This window comes from Rhyacophila brunnea, unplaced genomic scaffold, assembly GCF_057557595.1.
Source record: "Rhyacophila brunnea isolate RB1 unplaced genomic scaffold, BYU_Rbru_1.0 scaffold_8, whole genome shotgun sequence".
Classification (NCBI taxonomy): domain Eukaryota; kingdom Metazoa; phylum Arthropoda; class Insecta; order Trichoptera; family Rhyacophilidae; genus Rhyacophila; species Rhyacophila brunnea.
This window is the reverse complement of record NW_028233350.1, coordinates 15,650,683-15,674,402: the sequence shown is the minus strand read 5'-3', so window position 1 is coordinate 15,674,402 and position 23,720 is coordinate 15,650,683. Positions and strand designations below refer to the sequence as shown.

The 23,720-nt window shown below is 34.6% G+C and overlaps 1 protein-coding gene and 1 non-coding gene across 2 annotated transcripts in view; both read right to left on the bottom strand.

The window, feature by feature from the left end:
* The window catches only part of LOC147063960 (phospholipid-transporting ATPase VD), a 314,315-nt gene that overhangs the window by 202,232 nt on the left and 88,363 nt on the right, over window positions 1-23,720 (bottom strand). The gene's annotated exons all lie outside the window — the stretch shown is intronic.
* On the bottom strand, window positions 21,150-21,298 carry LOC147063961 (U12 minor spliceosomal RNA). The gene has a single exon (XR_015072026.1). It is a non-coding gene; the product is annotated as a U12 minor spliceosomal RNA (small nuclear RNA).

Genomic DNA, 23,720 nt, shown 5'->3' with positions numbered 1-23,720 from the left:
GTTTGGCAGATTGTATTTGTTTTTATTATGGAAGAATCGTGTACGAGGAGGCATTATTAAAATATGTATTAAGGAACAGTTTCCGTTATTAGAACATAATCGGGACAATTTAATTTGAATATTACTTGAAATCCGTCAATGTGTGTCGACCAATCAACGAGCGCAGTCGTACTTCAGTCAATTATTGATTTGACAGTATGTCTATTAAAGAATAGATCATGTCGCCAAGCGCCGCATCATTTATTAACGTTGATAAATATAGGTATAAATTAACAATTGTCTTCCTACTCGGAAATCAGCATTATTATATGTAAAACATACATCGTTCAGACCTCTAATACGGCACAATATAATTGGATACCTTAGTAACTTAGTTATATATGGAAACAACTCAAAATACCTTGTTCTAAGATAATGGCGTTTGAAAATGTTGGACAATTTTTCATTTCAATGGTAAAGCTTTGATTTTTTAAGTAAATGTGTTTAATTTTAATTTGCAATGCACAATTAAATTTTGAAGTTAAACAAATGATCATTCCAGACCGTTAAAAAAAATCGGTTTGGTACCTGCATGTTCAAACACGCGCGTTGGCATGATCTTACTCCCTACTTCATTTATCTTTTGTCAATTTATGCCTACGGCCGTATGTTGTAGCTTAGCCATTGGGAAATGCCAATAGAAATGGGGTATTTCAAAAAAACACTACCTTATTCTTAGGTCAATAATTATTATAAAGCAATCATTATTCGTAAGATGTTTATCACATTTGAATAGTCAAAGATATAGCTTATAATCAGTATATTTAGAATTAACTTCAAATGTGTTAATCGTGCCCATTTGTTGAATAATAAAATGCCTAATTCTTGTCAAATTTGTGATCACAAAGATTAAAGAATATAATTTTTTATCGTAAATATGTCACTATATAATATTAATTTTCACTATTACTGTCACTATTAATTTTACTAATGGTGTTGTAAATGCGTTTAAAAATTAATAAATCTAAAAAATCTTAACACCACTTCACATGGACGTACTGAAATATGACTATATTCTAAAACATTAGAGCGAGAGGTTTAAAAGAATACTATGTTATGTAATAAAAATACTTTATGCAGTCATCAAATGTTTAAAATAAATATAAAGGATAATAAGGCTTCAAAATTATATAAATAGATTATCTACAACGTTTAAGGAATGTCCAGGGTTATGCTCTGAAAATACAATAAAAACTCCATTTTGACCTACGCTGAGCATGTGGGCCGTTAAGTAAAGTTGTTTCTTTATGGTATCGATAAGTATTCTTATGGAACTATGGTATCGATAGTTTATATCCAACGAATTAAAATCAGCAATATCTGTATATAACTTGCATTTTATAATGTGTATTATTCCTATAAAACCATTGTACACAGATAAGACCAGCATTTATCAAAAGTGGCGTAGCACGGCGTAGCAAAGGTCTTAGCGCAGCACTAGCCGGTGCACACAATTTTATTTTCAATAAACGTGCAAAAATAAAAAAAAATACATTTTTTTACGTCACTGATCAACGAAATGTTTTATAAAAATGTGTGCACATTTTAATTTTCAAAAATATTAGAGTACTGTGGAGATCATTGGGCCAATAGAGGACACAATCCAAGAGCAAGGGTTTTTACAGGGAACCGCGAATTATTTCAGTAATTCATAATCAGTATGTAACGGTGGCGAGGGGTGGAGGTAGGCAGTTAAGATTCGACATAAATAGTGCACACTAAACTTTGTCAGTCATACTTATTAAGTGTTTTCGTTTAATGAAGAATACATTTTACATTTTTTTTTGAATCCATTAAGCCCTACCCATACCAAAGCATAATCGATATAAAATATTCTCCCATCTATAAAATATTTAAAATTTTAGAACGGCATGAACGGCAGGGTTTAATTGAATTTTAAGAACTAACAAACACTATCAACACATTGTAATAATCTAAGTTCAATAAAAACAAAATACGTTTGACTGATAAAAGTTTAGTGTGCACTCCCACGGTGGCTGCGCGGCATAAGCGTTGGACTATAAAGCCGTGGGTCCCAGGTTCGAATCCTGGGTCTGGCAAGTACACATATTGTTTTTCAATTTGTGTGTGTCAGGGTATGGACCTAATAGGTTGAGCAAGTGGCTGACATCCATTTCTCGTAAAAAACAAAATCTGTCAATACAAACCTCCACTCTGTGGAGGCCCATATGATCCTATCAGGATCGGACTAGTCGAAAAAAAAAATTATGTCGGATCTTAACAGCCTACCTCCACCCTTCTCACCACTGGTTTATAATCCACTCATATTTTAAATTATTGCGAATATATTTTTACAAAAAAAAATTGTACTGCCCCGAGCGCTAAAACACTGCTACGATCCTGCTCATCAGACCCATCACCTACCAACATTTTGGGACGATCTTCGATATATTCAAGAGGAAGTACCATTTTCAAAATCATGGAATAAAATGGCGTCCGTGGAACGAGGAACCTACAACACGGGAGACCTATCGCGTTATTATCTGTTAACGTGTGAATCGGAAACAAATACCAGGAGGGATGAAGAATGATCAATGATGGTGTAAAGCTCATTTACGACAAACATCGTGTTCACCACAAAATTATAATATGACAAACAACCAACAACGTCATATAACATGAGTTCTATGAGAAATAATTTATATTCACGTACGACAGTTGTATACGATATGTTATTACGATATTTTGCGCCTGTCTGAAATGTAATTCCGAAAAACCTTTTTTCCGGCGCCCAAATCCTCAACACACGACATGGATTTAGAAAGAAGAAAAAACATACTGGTGGTGTTTCCATATGAGGATTATTTTCACAAAATACTACCCTCGTTCTTGGGCGGAAAAAAAATTCACGAAAAACACTAGTCCAAGTTACATAGTATTAATATTCCAGTGTAATAAATAATACATAATACCAACGGAACGGACTTAAGCTCGGCATAATGACTAGTTATGTAGGGGTAATTTGGTACAGCTTGTCACGAAATATTAAATCTAAAAAATGCTAAAAGTGGTTTAGCAGGTAGGTAGCTTACTAATGTAAATTGGTAAATTACGAGAATTTATGTACTTTTAAAATGTTAAGGTATATGTATTCAAGAACAAATAAATGCAGTAAGGTTTGTGCGAAAGATCACATTAAAAACATGTATATAAATTCATAAAATAACACCAAATTATTCTAGAAAACGATGGGTCAATTAACGCATATGAATAATGTACTATGTCTAGGTTTTTATGCATGGCCCCACAAGGGGGGGACTGACAGGGCTCCAGCCTGGGGGCCCGGCGTGGCGAGTCGACCAGATAAGTGAGATAAACACAGTAAAAAAACTCTTCCTTCAATAATGTTATTATTTAAAATTATGTGCTTGTATGATACAATTTTTAATTTTGTATCGATACTCGACAACTCCATAATTCAAATGGATATATTACAATATACAAAAAAAAACACTAAATATACACATTAATTTTACCGCGTACACCATTTGGAAAACGCTACGGTAGAGCATCACAGTGCATTTATCCTTAGCGATAGGTAGCGGGGCCCTAGCCCGATCATAGCTTAACGGCCCGCTTCAGGAAGTGGGAGCCATGTTAGTATGTATTCGAATGAGACCCAATTGAACAAGTTACGATTTGATTTTTTTTAGCCACTCGAGTTTCAAAAACGGTAGTGCCGAACCTGCCGGGAAAAAAAACGAGCTACACCGCGCAGACTCATTTTGACGTCTACCGATGTTCACGACCTGTCAAATAGCACCATACAATGACAACATCGCGCCTCGCTTAATCTGGAAGAATGATATTGGCGAGACAGCCAGCACTTTTACGTGTAAACAGTTATTATTGGAGGCAAGTAAATCCATGTACGTGTACAGGCGCTATTAGGAAAAGATGCGTATAACGTCCGTATAACTATGTAATTGTTGGCAACGTAGAACGAGCGGAGCTGTTTTCCAGGATCCGTCCTCACACGGGCCCAATTGGTCATGGAGTTCTGATAGCAAGGCCAACTTTGCGGAATTCGAGAAATTTGCAGCGTCGTATGGGGAGCGGGATAGTCCTGACTCCTCTGTAGACTCATACATTTCAATTCGTGACACTCAGTATGCGTCATGTCAGCGGACAGCAGAGCCAGTCCAAAAAACAAAAAAAAAGTCCTTTCTTAACTTTCTTCTTTAAGCACTACGGTGCATGGTTGCAGCATCAGTCCCGTGCGGCTCCATCTCGGGACGGAATGAGCACTTAAAATCATTTCTTTCAGACACGTTTAAAGCGTCATGTAAAGCGGCCGTGCATATCCACGGCTGTGCATATATGACGGGTGGTAGTGTCATCATCAGGTACTATCATATTTCCACCGACATAAATCAATTATTCGTCGATCCAACGGGACGCAGTAATACGTTAATAATAACATACCTGTTCGGTTGTCTTGGGTATCAGTGAGAATTGCGAACATATCACATACCTGAAAGAAAAGAAAATACGAATAAGTATAACAATACGTAAAAAAATGCACAAATAGTAATCGGGTTTAAAATACCTACTAAAGATCTACATCGTAAGTTGGCAGCCGGTCGAATTTAAAACTAAAATTGTCTATCGAGGATAAATTTGTTAAAATGCCATTTAATTTTACAACATGTTTCTCGAATTATGGATTGCATAATATTTGTACAGAAATCTACTACCAATAAAAAAATATAAATTACCATTTTTTTGTTAGTTATGGTAATATTCTCAATGTCATACTAGCGCCCTCGCTGAAATGCCAATTTATGATGGTAGATCTATACCAGCCAAAGTTGAGCGACACCCCATGATTAAAATTCCATAAATGAGACATACCTACTGATGTTTGCTAGCACCTGTCCCTCCCTATGCATGATCGATGCATTGTCTCAAACACTATAATAATATAAAAAAAAAAAAAACATACTCGCATTTCTCATTCATAGAATTTTAATAATGGGTTACCACTACTATAGATCTACCATCATAAATTGGCGTTTCAGCGAGGGCGCTAGTATGACATTGAGAATTTTACCATAACTAACAAAAAAATAGTAATTTATAATTTATTATTGGTAGTAGATTTCTGTACAAATATTATGCAATCCATAATTCGAGAAACGTGTTGTAAAATTAAATGGCATTTATAACAAATTTATCCTCGATAAACAATTTTAGTTTCAAATTCGACCGGCTGCCAACTTACGATGGTAGATCTTTACAGGCTGTGTTCAGCGTTATTTTGCCAGATTTAGCATTTTATAATAGACATCTAGCCTGCAAAACTTGCATCCGCCATATGACGTTAAATCTAGCGTTTTTTGAAATCGCAAATAGCTTAAAACTTTTCGTAAAAAAGCTAGAATATGACACCAGGCTTGCATGAAAATTAACATGATTGCCTTTTGTACCTTACCTATATCTTTCTTACCAATAAAATAAATGTAGGTACACACGATATTTTAGTAATGGCAATGACCAAATGTTGTACATGCAATAGTTGTAGCTGCATTGGTTTATTGGTTATGAAACAATATAATATTCTTCTCCAATATTTGTTCTCGTAAAACCAAGGTAATAAACTATTAGGTACCTACCATGTTGTTTTTTTTTTTTGAAATACTAGTTTTTAGCAATTTAGAAAAAACTGGCATTTTTTCTGTCACCTAGCTTATTTTTCTATTGGCATATTTTTGTGGATGAGAGTTGGCAACACTGGCTGTGTCGAGATTTCTAGTCTCAAAAATTTGAGAATTTGGAACGGGAAATGGAATCCCTTAAATCAAATAAAGCTTGATTAGGCGGTAAAAAAAAAACTCCATTTCACACGATTCCGAGATTTAACCAAAGCTCGACTAAACACTATCTACACAAGGTATCTGAAGCTTCCGAATCATTAATAATTTACAGAGTTTTATCAGTTCCCTGATATCAAAATGATTTAATCAGTTGGAAATTTTGCAAAATCATTATTCCATCAGTATTATAGAAACAAAAGAAGAAAACTGTTGTAATCTTTCACAATATTCTTTGCTATTATTAGTACTTGCTTTCAATTACATTAATAAGGAGGCTGGCGTAGCGTGACATTATTAATTTTTCACTTGTCGATGGGTGGAATATTTATTATACACATGTGAACAGTAATTAATGATTATAACAATTTAATAAGCGTGTGGTGTAATATCGCTGATACGGAAATGAATATTGTGTTGGTAATTGAGTGTCGAAAATTATGGCTAGTCTGCCAACTGGTGTTTAATTTTTTTATGAACCATCTACGAGTATCTTTAATACTTATTTAGAAAAAAAAACAAATATGGGTAACTATAACAGTCCATATATTGACGTTCACATTATTACATATAATCGCGATGATGCCGAATTAATTTACAGGTTTATGCGTTCAGTATTAATAATGACATCGCTGTGAAATGATATCCACGCGAATAGGCAATCATCTTCATAAAATGTTACGATAACTCAATAGAAATTGCAGCCCGAATCAGCTGTCAACTTCAATAACTTAAAAATGATTATCAAAACCACAATAATAAAGTCACATTAGATTAACAATTGTTAATGGCATTTCAATTGAACGTGGGTCATGACTCATGACTCTTGACAGCGTCCAGGTAACATCTCTACTCCCCTCTACCGACTGTAAGCTCGCTCCAATGCCTTGACCTTAGGGATACTGCTTCTCAGTATACAGCTACACAGTCCGTCCACCTCAATTTAGGTATCTCTACCCTAATTCTTTTCTTTCGGTATGTTGAAGCGATGCCTCTTGAGTGGTTTGGTGTCCTCTACCCTTGCGTGTGAAATAAGAGAGACCCTCGTGGGTACTCCTTCCTCGCCATGTGCCGTCTTAGTCGTGTACGGATCCCATGAACCTTCCCAATATCTTCCCTTTAAAGATATTTAGCTTCTTACCTCAGGCCCACCACTTCGATCACATGTGAATATGGCCCTTTTGAGTGTTTAGAGTAGTGCTTTATTTGAGTCACTTGTCTTGAGTAAAGTGTAAACCGTAGTAGATTCGTTTGGCGGTGTGATTCTTTTACTAACTTCTTGACCGATTTCGTTTTGAGGATTTAATATATCTAATAATACGGGTAGGTATATTACGTAGGTATATCTAAAACATATTTGTATTTAACCAATGCTCATAAGTTGGCAGTTTAATGTCCCAATTAGTGAGTAATTACCACCAATCAAAAAAGAAATGTAAAATTTATGTAATTTAGCGTATTTAAATGATGCAAAAACCGAAGAAATATCTTTAGATGCATGCATTTTTAATTGTCTAAATTATAATTATAATCTATAATATTCAAGATATAATGAAATTCTGATAAATACAACATGCTAGTGTTGCCAATCGTAGGATTATTACATTAATTACAATATAATAAAATTTTGCAAAAGAATACAATAATTTCACGCCAAACACGCCGAAAATATAACCGTAGAGGAAGGACAGATTCGTTTGGCAATGCGTCCACGACGATAAGTAACGACACCAACACCGTGCACTGCCAAACGAATCTAATACCATTCTTTACCACAGTTTTCTTTTCAGAAGTAATATATTTTTACCCATTTTACGTACCTAAACTTACTATTCGCAATTGTGTGTAAAAGAGATAGCAGCGCTGTGTTAAAGTGCGTTTCTGGTAAACAAAGAGGGCTATTCAATAGCCCTTAATTTATTAAATTGCGCAATATTTTCCCCGATCAAATTAAATTCAGTGAATTCCGCAATCAAGTCACAGCACTTCTGGTACATGACACAAATGGCTATTTTAATCAATGACATATTTTAATTGATATTTCGTATACGATAGAAATAGTATATCCAAAAGAACGCCACTAAACTTGCAAGTTTCGTATCGAGGAATAAATTGATTTTCAACCTCTTCACGACAAAAGTGTCGATACGAAAACAACGGTCTAAAAAGTATCAATTTAATTTAGGCACGTCCTAACATCATGCGTTTCGTTATGTATCTCAGCGCATCTATTCTATACACACGACTGCTATCGGCCGCTATCAGCGGATATCAATTGTAATTTTAATATATTTAATAATATTAAACGTATTAAAACTATTATATTATAATTGTTACAATAAGTTAGCTGTCTAAACAGTCAAAACTGTAATATCACGCTCTAAAAGTTAGCACAGCCAAGAGAGGTGCTGTTAAAACCTATCACTTATTGTAACAATTACAACTAACTAATTGTACAAATTATAATACTTCAATACGAAAATATGAAAAACTACCATCGACAGCCACCGATAGCAGTATTTTGTGTATAGAATAGATGCGCAGACGTAACTATTATTACAATAAACAAGGTGATATTTAAACATCCCGCTGTAAAAACATATCAGACAGTAGGTATAATAGTATTGAAGCGATTTATATTATTTTTCACTTTTCACAATATTTTTTTAATACCTGCACCAAAACACAATGTTATTAAATTTCTGATAATGATAATAAACTTGACTATTTACGTAAATACAGCGTTGCCAACGTTGTATTTTTCTCACCAGATCTAGCGTTTTTTAATAAGAAAATAAGCGTCTGACGTATAGCGTTAAATCGAACATTTTTCGATATTAACAGCTTAAAATTTGTCATAAACAAGCTAGAATATTACAGCAGATTTGCTTGAGAACTATCATGTTGGCCTTTTGCAACATACATTTATTTTCGAACAATAAAATAAATATAACATACGATATTATTTAAGTAATGACCGATTTGTTAATTGTGAAATTGTGAAAAAAAAGTGACAACAATGGTAACATAACATAATAACTTATTTATCAAAATGCCAGTTTTTTTCTTTTTTTATGATTTTTGAGAAAATCTGACATTTTTTCAGTTGACTTCTGTCAACATGTCTGGCATATATTGGCCAATAGTTTTGAGTTTTGAGCTTTATAATATCACGTATTGGAAAAATGATAATGAATAACTATAATAATGCTTAGGGGCGGACATGCTCAGCGTAGGTCAAAATAGATAGATAATATATTTATATAATTTTGAAGCCTTGTTATCCTTTATATTTATTTTAAACATTTTATGACTGCAAAAAGTATTTTTATTACATAAAATAGTGTTCTTTTAAACCTCTCGCTCTAATGTTTTAGAATATAGTCATAGTTCAGTACATGAATGTGCAGCAGTGTTAAGATTTTTTACATTTATTAATTTTTAAACGCATTTATAAAACCGTTAGTATAATTTATGACGAGATGATTTTTGTAAAATATTTACGATAAAAAATTATATTGATAATCTCTGTGATCCCAAATTTGACAAGAATTAGGCATTTTATTATTCAAAAAATGGGCAAGATTAACACATTTGAAGGTAATTAACTAATTATAAGCTATGTCTTTGACCATTCAAGTGTGATAAACATTCTACGAATAATGGATTACTTTATAATAATTATTGACCTAAAACACCGCTGCACATTCATGTACTGAAATATGACTATATTCTAAAACATTAGAGCGAGAGGTTTAAAAGAACTCTATTTTATGTAATAAAAATACTTTTTGCAGTCATCAAATGTTTAAAATAAATATAAAGGATAATAAGGCTTCAAAATTATATAAATATATTATCTACAACGTTTAAGTAATGTCCAGAATCATGGTTTGAAAATGCAATAAAAGTTCCATTTTGACCTACGCTGAGCATGTCCCCTCTTAAATGCTTCTATTAAATTAAGACCAATGAACCCAGTGTATGAATTATTATTATAATAATAGGTAGACAGGTACAATACATTGTTAACAACGTTTGTCTGCATATTGAATTGTAGATACCGGAAGCTTTCAGAGCAAAACAGGTTATGTTTAGAAGCTTTCAAAATTTCCATAGCTTTTATGCGATCGATATCCATCTACATACAGTTTTAAACAGGAACAGATCAGATGCAATTATTTAAGATTTTTTTACACGAGCATTCATTAAATGATTAAAAGAACCAAATGAATTCTCTGTCAAATGGATCGTATAAAAATCTCATAATGCTCATTACTGGGCGAATTAATTACCAGTGAACGTAGCGTCTGAATGGGAAATGTTTTTACTTACAGATAGATATCTGAGGCCACAATTATTAGTAAATTCAATTATTTCATAAACATATTAATTAATACAGTTGAATGTAGTACTCGTACCTACCTACATTGGATTTTTGCAAATTTCTGGTCATGCATTTAAGCTATATTGTCACTTAAATACTATTGCCACATACCTACAATCATGGCCCCTACATCCTGAAGCGGGCACCCAGGCTAGGATTTTTGGCGCCCCCCCTACCTATCGCTAAAGATAAAGGCAGTGTGACGCTCTACAGTAGCGTTTTCCAAATGGTGTACGTGGTAAAATTAATGTGTTTATTTAGTGTTTTTTTTATATATTTTAATACATCCATTTACATAATTATGGAGTTGTCGAGTATCGATACAAAATTAAAAATTGTATCGTACAACAGCATAATTTTAAATAACAACATTATTGAAAAAAAATAGCGCCTACTAGAGAGAATTTGTGACGTCTGTTTATATCACTTATCTGGATGTCTCGTCACGCCGGGCCCTTCCTGAGCCCGGGCCCACGGGCTAGAGCCCTGTCAGCCCCCCTTTGTGGGGGCCATGCCTACAATATACATCGTATCTGGTTAAATGTAATAAGGGTGAGTATTTGTCGTATTCTGTTAATGTGCCCACTTTACTATTGAAATTTTGTATGTAAAGCTGTAGGACCCAGTTCAATGGCTGAATGCAATCCGAAGGGATGGAAGAAAGCTTAGTGAATGTTACATTGAATCTAAACTATTTAGAAATGTCTTATGTACAGTGATGTCACTTGGCAAGGAAATTACAACCATTAACTGTACACTTTTTTTTTCACGGCGCACTTCACATATAAAGATTTTTCCACAGTGGCGAAAATATATTACTCGTTGTCTACGTACTTGTTTCATTCATAATCGTATTTGAGAGCTTTTCACGACTTTGCCAATTGAATATTTTCCAACACGTTTTCGACTCATAACATGATCACTGCGATAAGGGAATATCAGTTTAAATCGTTCCTTTTTCAAACAGCGTTATGAGCCAATCACTACATCAGTGGTCTCCAACCTTTATGTTACTACGCCTCCCTTTAAAAAAAATCTAATCTTGGCGCCTCCCCCCCTTTATTTCAATTTTAATACAGACACTTTTTTAACACACAAGTTTTTACTACTTACTTATATCAAATTTATTTTTTAATTAATTTTTTTTTCATGCGACGAATGAGCTTGTTTATTACCACAATCAATTTTAAAAGAAGTCAACCAAATTCATCATCGTTCATTGACAAAAATTAATGGATTCTATCATGAGCTCCACATAGTGAATAGGGCCCACAGGCCAGGATCTTTCACCCATATATTAAAAATATTTAATAGCCCTGAAACAAAGCAGCGCCGCAGGCGACTTTTTTTACTATTAATAAAATTATATGAAAAATGCATTAGCAAACTAACCAAGAACTCAGGAAATAGATTTTTGTTTGCTTCAATATATCTGGCGTAGAAATCATTTAAAAGTGGAGACATGTATTATTGTTATATTATATTAAAGAAATCACGTCAAAAACAATTTAAAAAAAAAATATCACACCCTGCCTACACGCTTTAGTTGACACTTTAGCTACGAGTGACATTTAAATTTGAGGTTATTGTTTTCATGCAACCAGCGGTCGTTTTGTGCATTACCGAAACAGAGCGTTTGCAAAAGCGCCATTTTTAAATTTCTCCGCTCCAAATATTTTTTTAATAGGATTTAAATATATGTATTATATATTAAAACAAACATTCATGCACTGAATTTGCACTGTTACGTTAAGATATGAACTTTTATTTATTTGTAGATATTATAGTATAAAAAATAATTTATTCAAAAATTTTGGCGCCTCCCCTGGCAATAGATCGCGCCTCCCAGGTTGGAAACCGCTGCACTACATTATCCAACATGTGAAAATGGCAGGTCATGTCTCAGCGATGAAACTAATAATCCCATTCAATAGTGTTACAAGGAAAATGAGCTCCGAGCGACTTATACTGAGGTAGTTGACTATGATGAGTAGCACAATAATTGTATATAAAGCAGTGAAGGAACATTGTCCCTGACATAGAGAGTGAAAACGTTTCCTGGGTGCGGTAATGACCCACACTGTGTTCTAGTGCCCACGATGTGTGTAAATCCCTTTTTTGCGGAATATTTCGACATTTATAAAAAATATACTTGTTAGCTTTGAGTTTTGGCCGGCCCGGCATTTATTACAATTTCCGCAAGATCCGACTCTGATCTTCAAACAAAATAATATGACGTCTGCCAAGGATAGATATTTATATCCGTTATTACAAAAGCCTGACTTTTACGACGTTCTTGGCACACATCCAAGAGATGAGAACACCCTCCCAGACTGACTTACGTGCAGTCTTTGTTCGACGTTACGTACAATACATTTTGGAAAATTTTATGAGAATTACTCGTATATGTGGATACATTTTCATCTGGTACAGGCAAACTGTGACTCACGGGGTGGGTCTTTACGACCCATAATTTGGAGACATAAAAGATTTATGAATAATACCTACAATTTCATAGTTGTACTATGAATCGTAATGCACATGCAAAGGAGACATGCGAAATCTGCGTGGTAAAAATAAAGTACCTCATCCATCCCATCCCATCTTATCTGGCTGGTTGGTATATCGTGGACTGTATTGGTTTTTAACGGCTGTCCACTTATCGCGAAATATAAATGAATATAAAAATGCACCACAGTACCTACATTGTTTCTTTTAAGAACGATTTATCATGCTCCATCTTCTACTAAAGTCATAATTTCCGTGTTGCAACAAATATTATTCTTGATTTGCTATTTTTTCGAAAACTACTATGCTTTTTAGTCATAATTTTGTAATGTGACTACAATATTATAATTACAATCACTAACTATATTTGCATGAATTATATGTGGGTACGATATATAATTATTAGATAGGTATAAATAAGGGAACTCGAGAGCAAATTCTGAACATCAGACAGCTAATTGAAAAATGCAGAGAGTTTAATACCCCTATGATGTTATGCTTTATTGACTATCAGAAGGCATTCGACTGCGTAAGGTGGAACTGTATGTGGAAGGTACTTCTGGAAATGGGAGTTCCATCACACCTTACATGTCTCATCAAAGACTTATATAACAATAGCCACACAAAGGTAAGAGTAAATAGTGCGTTTTCTGAGAGTTTCCGAACCGAGAAGGGAGTTCGTCAGGGATGTGTTTTATCTCCCCAGTTATTCAATATATATGGAGAGCATATAATGCGAAGAGCCCTAGATCATTGGCAAGGCGGAATAACAATTGGTGGCCAGAAAATAAATAACTTAAGATCCGCAGATGATACCACACTAATCGCTGCTGACGAAAGAGAACTCACAGAGCTTTTACACCGGGTAGAGGAAGAGAGTCGCAAATACGGCCTCCTTATTAATAGGAATAAGACCAAGTTAATGGTTGTTGACCGGGCCCAACCTTCTACCAACACCAAGTACACTCCAAAACCTCAAAACAGTCGACGAGTTTGTATATCTTGGATCGACCATCAGTGGAAAGGGCGGATGCGAAGCAGAAATAAGAAGACGCACACAGATTACAAAAAATGCGATGACACGCCTTAACACTATATGGAAGAATCGGGGAATTTCGATTCCCACAAAAAATGATGCTGATTTGTGTTCTCGATATTTCTATACGGACTCGAGTCGTGGACCCTGAAGGCAAGAGAACGGAAGGCAATTGATGCCTTTGAGATGTGGTGTTGGCGCCGAATGCTTCGCATTTCTTGGACAGAGCACAGGACGAACCAGTCAATCATCCAGATACTGAAGATTAAGAAACGGCTCTCGACGATATGTCTGAGAAGAATTCTGCAGTTTTTTGGTCATATTGTCAGGCGCGGACCCAACAGCCTGGAGAGACTGGTAGTTTTGGGTAGCCTCCAGGGAAGGCGAAGCAGAGGAAGAGCGTCTTCGCGATGGAGCGACCAAGTGAAAGAGCTGACTGGGGGCACCATCCATTCTGCCCTAAGAGAAGCTGAAGATCGAGAAGGATGGAAAGTCTTGGTCACTCAAAGGATGGCGAAATTTAAATGTGGTCACGATCCTCAGCCATGAGTGCACGACCAAGAACATAATAAGCATAAGAAGAAGATACATAATAATAATCAATCATTTCAATAGCACACATAGTATGTCCAATATTTTTTCTAATCAATTAAGTGTGTACTCACCATCATTATATATTTTCCAACATACAATAATAATAATATAATCTATGATAATATAACCCATTGCATTTCTATTATTCGGTGCAGATTGCAAAAAATTACCGGGAAATCAGGTAAGATTCTGTCTAGCCAAATAGACATGGGGCGGGTGGCGGGGAAGGAGCGAATGATGACGCCAGAGACCTTGGCTTTTGTGGTGATAATAATTATTACGTTATAAAATGTATTGTTATATAACACGCTTCGCTACCAATAGAACGAACGAATACCTTGAACCACCCACTTTATTATTTCCAGCGATGAGATGAAACGTACACCTGCACGAAATAAATTATTGGATTTGATCAATGATCAGTGTTAGTGTTGCCATCTTTTTGTCACTCAATTATAGTAGGTATACGCGGTCCAAAAAAATATAGTATATCTGCAAAAAATAAAGTAGGTACTCCCGCGAACAATAAAAAACGAAGAAAGTCGATAGATACCAATTATTCGATCGAAATCAATTCAAGTGACCAAATATTAGATTTGCGATATTTTTTTCTCGGCTCTACGAATTTATCATCTATTTCAAAATTATAAAAGTCACACCAATTGTATGGTACTCCAAAAGTAATATACCTTTTTATATAGTAGGTACCTACGTGCGCGGTCCAAAATTAAAGAACAAATTTAATACTATATAACTATCCTACGGTTGACAACCCTGTATCTGAAACCATAACCACGCACAAACGGGGCTGACAGAGCTCTTGCCTGGGAGCCCGGGCACAGAAGGGGCCCGGCGTGGCGAGTCGACCAGCTAAGTGAGATAAACACATAAATTTGCTCCAATAATTTAAAAAAAAGTCGTCCGCGGCGCTATTTCACTTAAATAATATTAAGATTATAAACTATTTGGTTGTGCGATGCAATTTGATGTGATATGATAATTGATATAGGTACTAAATCCGTTATATGCCGCAATTAGTTAATTGATAGTAATTAACGTAAGAATTTGTGTAATTAGGGCGTCCAAAGACGCTTTGGGCACTTAGCCGGTTAAATGATTATTCACATGCCCTTGGTGATAGATAGGGAGGCCTGTCAATGATCCTGACCTGGAGGCCCGCTTCAGAATGTGGGGGCCATATCTGAGACGATTGGCATTATTGTGACTGCGAAGCATTTAATTACTTTCTAATTACCGCATTTAAATAACACGCTAATTATATCGAATGGCCATGTAGTGTACAACAGGTGTCCCGTCTGCGTAGAAAGGATTAAAATAAAATAGTAACCATACCTACATATAAGTTGATTAGGAAATATGGCAATAAAAGCATGGTTTAATTGAATTTTAAAAACTAACACTTTGTACCTATCTGCAATTTGTAGTATAAGTTCAATGAAAATTAATAAGTATGACTGACAAAGTTTTGTATATTTTTGTCGGATCTTAAAAGCCTATCCCCACCCCTCGCCACTGGACTACCTACCATAACTTTGATACCTACCGCGTATAAATTAACCCAATGTTTACGGGCCGCACAAAATTGTGTTTTTGCTAATTACTTTTCAAATGCAAATCAACACGTTAATTACAAAATTAATTAAAAGGGCCCGTAAGCATTGGGATGGTAAGTTATACCTACTATTTTTTCAGACAAGGCTGTGAAAACTATCAAGCCAACTGAAATCAACACTTGATATATATTATGTATATGCATATGTTACGCCGAATGTGCGAAATTGAATATTACATGAAATGGGCAAAATTTTGCCTAAATCATGAAAAATGCAAGCCCGTTGTCTTATTCATGAATTGAAATCGGCAGTAATTTTTCTGCCTACTTCATGTCTTGGACAAATTAGATAGTAGCGCTACGGTGGTATTTTTTGCAACTAAACTAAATGTGTGAAATGCTCGTGGATTGGTCAAAATATACGTATATTATCTATGGTCGAAATAGGTGGTCGCGCTCCGGTGGTATTTTTTGCAACTAATCAAACTAACCAAATTTGTGTCAAATGTCATTGATTATAATATAAAAATATACCAATCAATAACTAAAATGACGTTCATGTCCATTTACTATGCGCAAAAAAACTAGAACTATAATATGATAACGGATGAATTTTATTAAAAGGTATTTTCGCGATTTGATTCGTGCTTGGGTATCGTACATGCAATGGTCGATTGTATTGTTGACACTTGTTAGCTAACCTCAAAATGGACATTCAGTTGAATAATTCAGAATTTCAAAACATAACCTAACCTAACCTAACCTAACCTAACCTAACCCAACCTAACCTAATAATATTATATTATGTCCAATTATAACTAATAAAATCATCCGTATTAAATTTACTTTTTCTGCTGTCATGTTGACAGTTTAAGAATTCCATGCCCTGGCGACTTCATGTACTCGGCAGAAAATTTACCTTATTCATGAATAAGGCAACTGAATAAGGCAACAGGCTTGACTATTACATGAATTAGCCAAAATTTAGCCCATTTCATGTAATAGTCGATTTCGCACATTTGGCGTAACACATACATAACATAACGCAGTCCATTTGAAATTCCTTCGAACAATATTTTACCGCTAAGCTAACCTAACCCAAAATAAAAAGATTGCTTTATACAACGGAATAAAATCTGTACTAGCCAGCTGACTAATAAATTTAATACTCTATTGTAATTTTATATTTTTCTAGGTCACTAGAATTCCGGACCACTTGTACGATAATAGTAATTACAGAAATGGATTTGAAAGTAAAATAGAATTACATTTTAAGAATATCTCGGCCAATGGTCGCCTCCAAATTAACGACATTCGTATAATTAATAAAATTTAATTTCATAAAAATTCTACTGCGAATTTGATTCTTCCACGACAAATTATTTAAATGGTTATTTTAAGAGTCAGTTGTCGAAAAAAAATACTGAAATTATTAATATTTTAAATCGGTGTTGTTTGGGCATAACCTGATAACTGATTTTTTGGTGATTTTATGTTAAGAGTAAAAATTGGCTCACTATTAGTATTATCGAACATTTCCTAATAATAACCTGGGGTCTAGGACGATTTGGCACCGGACAACTGGACGCCACGGAATTCGAAAATAAATAGACGTTAGGTACTTATAGGTACTTAAAAAAATATTTAATATTATTATTTATATTTAAATGATTATATTATGATTTAATAGTTGGTGAGAATGTAAATCTACAGACGTAAATAATGATTTAATCGTGCATATGTTTAAGTTCCAACGAAAAAAGAGTTTTTTATTTTATATTAAGCCTTAGGCATGGTAATTCTCAATCCGCAATAAAGAATACATTATGTTAAGAGTAAAATGAATTAAAACAACTAAGTAGAGGAAAAGGTGGTATCTTGGCCCCCTGCTACTAAATTGGCCCCCCTATTTCTGATAATGCCATCTAGCGGTGTATCATGACATGTCGTTCTCCTATGTACCACGAGTCTAGGGAATCACGATTACTCCGCGTGAAGCGTACGCGTCGTCAGTGTCGGGCATTATTGTCACAACGTGTGAAGTGAAAGTTTATCGTCCTGCACACAAAAAATATTTTCTCCGAACTTTTTAGGATTCAGAGACTTTTGAAGTGATTTTGTTTACATCGAAGGAACGTGAAATCAATATCTTCAAGTAAGTTCGCTCAGTGTTCAATATTTTAAATTATAATTAAAAAAATACCGTGGCATTGTTTGTTGATATATTGGCCCCCCATGGTGGTATGTAATTTGGCACCGGGGGCCATATTACAACCATTTTACCTCGAGTAAAAACTATTAATTTTATAATTTTACAGGCATGCCGCGAATGAATCTTTCTCCGATAAACAAGCATAAACTAAAATTATGGAGCGAGGAGAATATGATGAGTGCTGTAGTTGCAGTGCGGGAGAAGAAGTTGGGCTACAAAAAAGCGGTGAAGGAATTTGGAGTACCAAGAACGACATTGCCGAGCTATTTGGTAAGGTATATATTCAATGTCAAACAGCAAGCATAACTGCAAGGTATCTGGTATACATCCATTCGACAGAGATATATTTAATAATGCTGATTTGATCGCAGCAGAGCATGAAGCTACTGAACCTACAGTATCTGAATCCATCTCAACTCCGAATGTTCTTGATCAGCCAAATTCCGTCAATGACTGCAGAAACCCTTCGCTCTCCTCCACAGTCATCTGAGAGCCGTCTTGTACTGCCTGAAAATATTGTGCCAGTTCCACAGCCTAAAAAGAAGAATTCAAACAGGGGACGTAAGGCATCGTCGGCTGCTCTCGTGACCGGGTCGCCTTACAAAGCTGGCTTAGAAGATTCTATGAAGAAAGCTGAACTGAGCAATCAGTAATGGAAGAAGCTGGGCCTAGTCATAGGAGGGTTAACCGAGGCCGTGGTGGTCGTCGCGGTTATGCTAGAGGCAGGGGAGCTAACAATATAGCAATACGACGTCGCATGAGTTCTGACTCAGAAACAACTGAAAAATCTGGGCCTCCGAGCTCTGCCTCGGATATATCCAAATGGAAACTCCTGGTGCGCCTCTTGAAGATGCACCTGCGATATGCATGTTTTGCAGGGAACCTTATTCCATGGACCAACATGGTGAAATATGGATTCAATGTCTTATTTGTCACGTATAGGCACACAGAGAATAATGCACATCGTGCGAAAAAAATGAATATGTGTGATTTTTTATTAAATACCTAATTAAAAATGAGAAGATTACAAATTGTTTGAGTGATTCTGTAATATTTAATGCTTAGTTACTAGTCTATACTGTCATCGACAAAAACATCTTGTACATTTCGATGGGGGCCATATTACCCTCACATTTTTCAAAAATATGAAAACTTGGTTTTTTAGAAATACATGTTTAATATAATTCAATTGTTTTATTTTTGGTTCCACGTTTTAGCAGACACAAACTTAATATTTTATCTTCACTTTAAACAAAAATTTAGAGCAGTTAGAATAAAAACTCGTATTTTATGAAGAAAAAACAAACTGGGGGGCCACAATACCACCTCTTCATCTAGTAGATAGAAACTGATCAAAATACCTCGTCTACATTATGTATGTAGTATACGTGTCTACGACAGTGAGGCGTCCAATTGTCCGGAGTCCAGTCGTCCCATTCCCATAACATGATATCTGTATTTCATTTGCAAATGCTCAAAACTCTACCTAAATAATATCACTGATAAGTTACAGTATATTCCTAATTAGTGGATTAACTGAAAATATAATTGTTGTTATATTCGTCTTAATTTATTTATTTTAATTATACTGATTAGTATACCGTATACTGAGTTTCGACGACGACGGATACTGGGTGTGTATGACTTTAGGAGTAACGACGAGATAAGAGTACGCCATCAAGCAGCCTCTCATCAAGCTGAGAGTGAAAAAGCGACGTTAAACCTGGCTCAGCCACGTGCTGCGGATGCCAGAAGAGAACCTCAACCTGGCTTGCTTGTTCTTCAAGCCAACTGGATTCCGGCGTCCTGGAAGGCCGGCCGCTAAATTCTATCTGAGTTATACGGCGGAGCTCCGGGATGCTGGTATTACCTGGAACGACGCAAGAAGACTGACTAGCGACATGGATTCTTGGAGACGTCCATAATCCATATGCTCAAAATAAGAGGCGGCTATGGCCGAAGAAGAGAAGAACATGAGAAGGTTAAATCAAAGATGTTGAATTTTCTTCGAAATGAATCATTTTCTGGTGTCCGTATAAAAATCACTGAACAAATCCAGTTTACAAAAGTGCCATTTTTGTTCCAAAAAAAATTAATATAAGTATATAATATTCGCACCGTGAGTGTTAACCAAACATGTGCAAGACATATTTTGGAGATAGGGTTTGAAGTCTTCGTTTTGTTAGGACAAATAGAGTTTCTAAAAAAACCATAATATTTGGTTTATATCTACATTATATTGCATGTTCTTTCAGTTACTTCACTTTTACATTATCAAGTTGACGACTTTTGCAGTTGTTTTGCATTTAATCTTGAAATTGAAAAATTTGTAGATGCCATTGTACTCACGGTGCGAATTATATTGTGAGTATGTACTTCGATATTTTTGAGAGTTTGTATGAAGATTTTCTTTTGTTTAGGCTCCACCTATATAAGGTTTTTAATACCGTCGGGTTAAATATTATGTAGTGTTTTTTATTTAGTGCAATCAATTATTCGTAAAACCTAAATCCAAAAAAAATATAAGTACGTCAGTATAACTATACCTACTCATTACACAAAAACATAAATAGGCATCTTCATATTCAATCCATCGTGTTATAGAAAAAATTCAACATATCGTCGTTGAAACTAGAAAATTGTGTAACTCCGTTTTAATCGAAAATTGACTTTGAATGCCATCTAGTGGCCGTTGATAATATCTATCCGTCTTGCAAATTTTGTAATTCCAGAAAAATTGTATCATTGTTAAATCATGGATGATTTCACTCCAAAACCATACATTTGTATAGGAAACCATAATGTTTTTTGTCTCTCCTGTAAAGTAGTGTTTTTGGAGTTACACAATTTTCTAGTTTCAACGACGATATTTAAAAAAAAATATAATAGTAAAATAAGCGATTACAAAATAAAGAATCTAATTTCCAATTAAAACAATTAATTAATGCGGGCGTGGAAGATTTTGTGAGGCAGATCGCTTCACCCGAATCGCTCGCAAAAGTAGGCGAACGACTCTAGGGGACGACCTATACCTCTTCAAAAATAAAGTCGCTAGAAAAGCATAGCCAAGCGTCACCAAGGCTCAATATTTTCCTTACTCATTAGTTTAAGGCACGACGAGAGACGGTTAACAATTTTGATAATATTTTTCACGGCCGCTTTTCATCGGCGTTTTTATACTAATGGTAAATACTGCCATCTATTAACGTAAAATGAAAACAATTTAGCAGGGATAAATACTATTTTTTTGGAATTGTTTTTCTCTACAGTAATAATCGATGGCTGTGATACTAACGACAATTATTGTCTATTATAGACAATTGAGAAATTTCCATCTGGCACGTGATCACCTGTAAAAAATATTTTTTTTACATTTTTTAACATTTTAGACTCAATAAAAATCATCATGCCAGTGTATAATGATGTTTATAATAATAATCATATCTACCTACATAAAATGCTAATTTGTATGAATAAAAAATGAGTCGGGAAAGTCAAAATCAGTCAAACAGTGTATTCCAAACTTACAATAGCCAGTAACTCTTTTAGATGCGTTTACCGGCATCACTCCTTATGACGACGATAATAATTAATAATATACCTAAGTGCGAATTTCATTTGTTCTAAGTTCTAAATCTAAGCATACAAAATCTTCACATCAGTCTACCTGAAGTCTTTTGATCCTTTATTAATCGAATATTTTACTTTCAGATTCAGATGTACCTACCAGGGAACTCAGAAATAATTATCTTATAATATTATCTGTTCTCTGGTACCTACCTATCTAAAAAAAAACTATAATATTTGCAATACCATTTTGTTTTCATGTTTTCATAAATTATAGTAATTCCGAAAAGTATAGTAGTTCAGGATTTTTAAATTAAAAGTACGTTTGGCGGACTATATATATTTACTATCGTACCTGCTAACGAAAATTATTGTACAACTACTTACTACACTTAGTGTTGCACACCGTATTATAGTATTTGTACTATAATTTTGGTCCGCGTACTATGTACGATATTAAAAAGGTATAGTACGCCCAAAATACTATAATTTTGAATATCGGAAAAAAATGTATTTTTACGGCATTACAAAATACGCCAAAAGTATTAACATTTCGTAATAGAAAAAAAGTTGTTCGAAAAAGATAAAAAAAAAGCCGTTGACTGTCGACGTTGAATGAAATTTATTGAATTCGCCGGTAAGCATTTTGGTCGGAAGAGATAGGTACATACCTAAAAAATAGCTGTTTATTGCGAGAAACCAAAAACCTATACATTTTTAACAGATAACAACTCGTATTATGTTTGCCTAAATACTGCTAAATACTATAATTTCTTGGACCGCGTACTATATAATTCGATGACAAAAAGATGGCAACACTGCTACACCTTACTTACTGTATGGTTGGTTGGCAACACTGCGTGAATCGCCAATGCCAGTAACCCCTCCAAATATTTCGCGTATCACAGTTTGGGAGAGGCTGTGTTAAATAAACAGAATTTGAAATGAAATAAATATTTATCTTCGGTAGGAAACCTTTCTCGGAAAACGAATTTTCACACTGCCTGAGATAGCGTTAACACCTGTAAAAATAAACTGAAATAATTGGCAAGACTGTACAATATACATTTAATATTGTTACCATAAATAAACTTATATTCCAGGTGAATCACCCTGTGAAGCCGTCCATTTTCCATAATAATTATCATTATTTTGTATTATCAGTAAACAGTATTTTAATAATTCTAGGAAGTGAGGTGGTAGAAAAACGTTGTATCGAAAACGCTGGAGTGGCAGGAAGTAATGTGATAGAACAGCGTTGTATCGAAAACGCTGGAGTGGCGACCACGAATCATTAAAAAGCTCCATGGATAAAAGACATTAGATAATTTCTCGTATAACGGCGTACAAACGGTGGGAAGTTAGCCCATTGGAGGAGACAGGGTGAATTTTTCAGGATCACTTAAAAAGGCACACTGATTACTAATATTGATATAACTCATGTAAGTATTATTCATTTAATTCAAATATATCTTTTAAATATGTACTTATATTTAAATTAACTTTGTGTATCAGTGGAATCAAAAACACGTGTCAAATGTAGTTTTTTGTGTTTTTTAGCCTTTTTTATACATAATGACATAGATAAAAAGTCCATGATAAAAGAAAGATATACTAAAACTGGAGCTAAATATAATACTCTTCAAGATATTTAGAAGATGGAGGGTCATTATAATGTTTTTTGCTGTCTCAAACACCATACCCACAAAACTGATCATTATTTCGACAAATTTAAATAAAAATTAATTTTATAAATCAAATAAGTAATTAACTAATTCTTAAAAAAAATATCGGACTGTAGGTATATAACTAGGTCATATAAATATACACTATAATCACAAAATGATAGCTACATATATTATCAAGTGATTTCAACTTTTTAAAAAATCAAAATATGATTAAAATTGTTTGATTTTCACCATGTGCTGCACCCTGTGACAGCGGCGCCAAAGTGGCGGCAATTGGGTCCA